Source organism: Palaemon carinicauda, chromosome 41 (assembly GCF_036898095.1).
Source record: "Palaemon carinicauda isolate YSFRI2023 chromosome 41, ASM3689809v2, whole genome shotgun sequence".
Classification (NCBI taxonomy): Eukaryota; Metazoa; Arthropoda; class Malacostraca; order Decapoda; family Palaemonidae; genus Palaemon; species Palaemon carinicauda.
This window is the reverse complement of record NC_090765.1, coordinates 60,768,404-60,773,403: the sequence shown is the minus strand read 5'-3', so window position 1 is coordinate 60,773,403 and position 5,000 is coordinate 60,768,404. Positions and strand designations below refer to the sequence as shown.

General features: G+C 34.4%; 1 long non-coding RNA gene across 1 annotated transcript in view; it reads right to left on the bottom strand.

Annotated features, from left to right (window-relative positions):
• LOC137632658 (uncharacterized) overlaps positions 1-5,000 on the bottom strand; it is a 62,563-nt gene that overhangs the window by 32,213 nt on the left and 25,350 nt on the right. The window lies entirely within an intron of this gene.

Genomic DNA, 5,000 nt, shown 5'->3' with positions numbered 1-5,000 from the left:
ATAGTAAGAACGAGGGTTAATGACGTCAGGAGCGGGAAAACCACAGGCAGGGATCTGGCATCATACAGTGTTGCCAGATCTTTGCCTTTAGTTTTCCTGCTTCTGACGTCATCAACCCTCATTTTCACTAACTATTGTGGCCTGGTATCATTGCTTGCTCGTCGGGCATGCTCGATCGTGGTGGACAGGGCTTTAAGTACTGTCTATTGTCGCACGACTTGAGCCATAAATTTTAGTGACCACAAAGTTAAAAATTTCAAGCCTCGGAAAGCTATATGCTTTCTTATCCCTTATTTCTTATTTATTTCCTTATTTCCTTTCCTCACTGGGGTATTTTCCCTGTTGGTGCCCTTAGGCTTATAGCATCTTGCTTTTTTCAAATAGGGTTGTAGCTTAGCAATAATAATAATAATAATAATAATAATAATAATAATAATAATAATAATAATAATAACAACAACAACCATAATAATAATAATAATAATAATAATAACAACAAAAACAACAACAATAATAATAATAATAATAATAATAATAATAATAATAATAATAATAATAATAATAATATCCACGCTGACAGACAGACTTTTAAACACCACCGTGAAAAGTTGGACGCGAAAGTTAAATTGAATCAGAGTTTTGCAATTTGTCCTGTCTTAAAAACTGTCAATAACTCTACAAAGGCAGGTTTTAGTAATTAGAAACACATTTCTTGATAGTATGTGTCCTTCTTTTAAAATTCTGTTCTAACACTTCTTAAAACTATTTTAATTAACAAGGGATAAAAATAATTATAATCGTGACAGGAATCTTTAGACTTTAAATATACACAGAGAGTGAAAAAAATTATAAATGATTATATTCAATGATTATGTTCTTCTTCACCCAAGGGGTTACTTCACTGTAATTGTTCAGTGGCCACTTTCCTCTTGGTAAGGGTAAAAGAGACTCTTTAGCTGTGGGAAGCAGCTCTTCTAAGAAAAGGACACTCCAAAGTCAAACCTTTGTGCTCTAATCGTGGGTAGTGCTATAGCCTCTGTACAATGGTCTTCCGCTGTTTTGGGTTAGAGTTCTCTTGCTTGAGGGTACACTCGGGCGCACTATTCTATCTTACAGCATTTGTATATGATGATATTCAATTATTATATTCTTCTTCACCCAAGGGGTTACTTCACTGTAATTGTTCAGTGGCCACTTTCCTCTTGGTAAGTGTAGAAGAGACTCTTTAGCTGTGGTAAGCAGCTCTTCTAAGAAAAGGACACTCCAAAGTCAAACCTTTGTGCTCTAATCGTGGGTAGTGCTATAGCCTCTGTACAATGGTCTTCCGCTGTTTTGGGTTAGAGTTCTCTTGCTTGAGGGTACACTCGGGCGCACTATTCTATCTTACAGCATTTGTATATGATTATATTCAATTATTATATTCTTCTTCACCCAAGGGGTTACTTCACTGTAATTGTTCAGTGGCCACTTTCTTCTTGGTAAGGGTAGAAGAGACTCTTTAGCTGTGGTAAGCAGCTCTTCTAAGAGAAGGACATTCCAAAATCAAACCTTTGTGCTCTAATCGTGGGTAGTGCTATAGCCTCTGTACCATGGTCTTCCGCTGTTTTGAGGTTAGAGTTCTCTTGCTTGAGGGTACACCCGGGCGCACTATTCTATTTTACAGTATTTCTCTTCCTCTTTTTTTGTTAAGTTTTTTATAGTTTATATAGGAGATATTTATTTCAATGTTACTGTTCCTAAAACATTTTATTATTCCTTGTTTCCTTTCCTTACTGGGTTATTTTCCCTGCTGGAGCCCCTGGCCTTATAGCATCCTGCTTTTCCAACTAGTGTTTTAGCTTAGCAAATAATAATAATAATAATAATAATAATAATAATAATAATAATAATCAGAAATTAGTTCTTTTTTTAGAAAATTCCAATTTTCTATTATTTTTATTAGCTTTTTGCTTCCTTATAATCACTAAACCAAATGGAAGAACTTTGACGAGAAACACTAAATGAATATTCTTTTAGATAAAACCGTAATTTTTACCGAAAATTTTCCGTAAAAATATACAGTTCTCAACCGTATTTCAGTAAAATACAGGCGACTGTAATTTTCCCTTACTTTGTAAATTATCTTTTACGGGCTGGTGACCGTAATATTACTCTTTTACGTCAATATAACCGTTTTTAAAACGGTAAAAATCCTGGAATAAATGTTGCCAGACTTTTACCATTTAAAAAAAAAAAATTTAAGTGTTGCATTTTTTCTCTCTCGCTTTTCAAATTTTCAATTTACGACTCTGGTTAAGCATTCTTTATAATTAACATAAAATCGAATGTTATTACTCGATAAATTAGCCTAAGCAGCTCCAAGGTGATTACGGATAATAAATGGGCCACAGGGAACCATTCTCTCATATAGAAGGAGAATATTTTCTCCTCTAAGTGACTGAACAGCGCCTGAGTCTTTCATTATGCGCGGAATGACTGCCAGCTCGCCTGCAGTTAATATTGATTTCTCAATATATGTCGTAATAAATAATAACAAAACTGTCTTCGCCTATAATTACTGATGTTTACATGTGGTGTGTTTCCATTTCTAAAGTGCGTAGGAACAAAATTGGCCATGAGATTTTTATGGGGTATTTTTGATAGAATAAAAACGGGTCTTCCTAGTGCCGCTCAAACTCGTTAGTTCCTTTAGTCGCTGCAACCACACCATTCTTTGTGAGCTAAAGATGGGGGTCTAGGGGAATTTATAGGTCTATAGGTCTATATGCTGAACCATCAGCTGCCATAGCCTACCCCTCCGTGTTCCTAGTTGGATTGGAGAGGAAGCTTGAGCGCTGATCATATATATGGTCAGTCTCTAGAGCATTGTCCTGCCTGATGGGACAATGTCATTATTCCTTGGTAATGTCCCTGTCTGGTGAATCACCAGACTGGGGTTCGAGTCCAGCTCAAACTCGTCAGTTCCTTTGATCCCTGCAACCTCGCCATTCTTTGTGAGCTAAGGATGGGGGCTTAGGGGAGCCTTTAAGTCTATATGCTCAGTCATCAGCAGCCATTGCCTGGCCCTCCTTGGTCCTAGCTTGAGTGGAGAGGAGGCTTGGTCACTGATCATATGTATATATGATAAGTCTCTAGAGCATTGTCCTGTTTGATAGGGCAATGTCACAGTCCCTTGCCTCTGCCATTCATGATCGACCTTTAAACCACATCCTATTACCATTAAAAATCAATAAGGTTATTATGTGAATATTAATTATTGATTATCAATTTGTTGATAACGAAGCGTTAAATAAAATAAGCTTTTGTGTAATATGAACTTTCTTCTCATTTCTCGTATACCAATCCCTCACTTTATCATCTTTTTTTTTTTTTTTTTTTTTTTTTTTTTTTTTTTTTTTTTTTTTATTCATAAATTTCTTTTTCAAGTTTAAAAGTAGAGATGATGAATACAGAAGTATTGATTTAAAAGCTCATGATAGAAACGACTGGTGAAATCTAACCGAGGCCTTTTGCTTTAATGTTATTTTCATTATTATTATTATTATTATTATTATTATTATTATTATTATTATTATTACTTGCTAAGCTTCAACCCTAGTTTGAAAAGACAGATGCTATAAGCCCAGGGGCTCCAGCAGGGAAAATAACTCAGTGAGGAAAGGAAACAAGGAAATGAGAGAATTAATTAACAATTAAAATAGAATATTTAAGAACAGTAACAACAATCAATCAATATTTCATATATAAACTATAAAAACTTTGACGAAATAAGAGTAAGGGAAATTAGATAAAATAGTGAGGATAATCACTGAATTCAATTTAATGCCCCGAAGACATTTCCGAATACCGACGCCTATGGCATCCATTGATAATCACTAAACCAGTTCTACTTGTTGCTGGCATAGGTTGCTAGCAATTATTGATATGTAACTCTGAGAGGGAATAGTTAATGAGAATACTCAGCGCTTTTACTGAATCCCATTATCTTCACTGAATTTTTAATTTCAATATTACACAGTATTCTAGAAGTTTTATTTCAGCTGTGACCAAGCTGTGAAATGATCTTCCTAACTGGGTAGTTGAATCAGTAGAACTTCAAAAGTTCAGAGTTGCAGCAAATGTTTTTGTGTTGAACTGCCTGGCATGTCTTTTTATAGTTTATATATGACATATCTGTTTTGACGTTGTTACTGTTTGTAGAATGATTTATTGTTAATTTGTTCTCTTTTATTTATTTCCTTGTTCCCTTTCCTCACTGGGCTATTTTTCCATATCTTTTTTGACGTTGATACTGTTTGAAGAATGATTTATTGTTAATTTGTTCTCTTCATTTATTCATTTCCTTGTTTCCTTTCCTAACAGGGCTATTTTTCCCTGTTGGAGCCTTTGGGCTTATAGCATCTTGGTTTTCCAAGTAAGGTTGTGGCTTGGATAGTAATAATAATAATAATCAGCGTTTACTTTATTTTGTATTTTCTGGTCTTATACAGCAGGGGAACCCTACTCTCTACAGGACCTCCACAGTTTAAAGGTTTAAAGGCCGCTCATGAATGGCAGAGGCAATTCCATGTCCTTTCAATTTACCTGTAACTATTTTTCTATATAATTCTATCAAATTCTATGTACTTCATTTCTGTACATTGCTATAATCTTCTTCTCTAGTCCTGGATATTGCCATATCCTCTACACCATGGTCTTTCACTGTCTTGGGTTAGATTTTTCTTGACTTAAAGTACACTCGGGCACACTATTCTATTTTATTTCTCTTGTTTTTTCAAGTTTTCAAAGTTTATATATGGAACATCTATTTTAATGTTGTTACTATTCTTAAAGTATTTTATCTTTACTGTTCATTAATCAATTAAAGTTTATTTATTTCCTTATTACCTGTCCTCAATGAGCTATTTTCCCTGTTGGAAACCTTGGGCTTATACCATCTTGCTTTTCCAATTAGTTTGTAGCTTAGCTTAGGATGATAATAATAATAATAATAATAATAA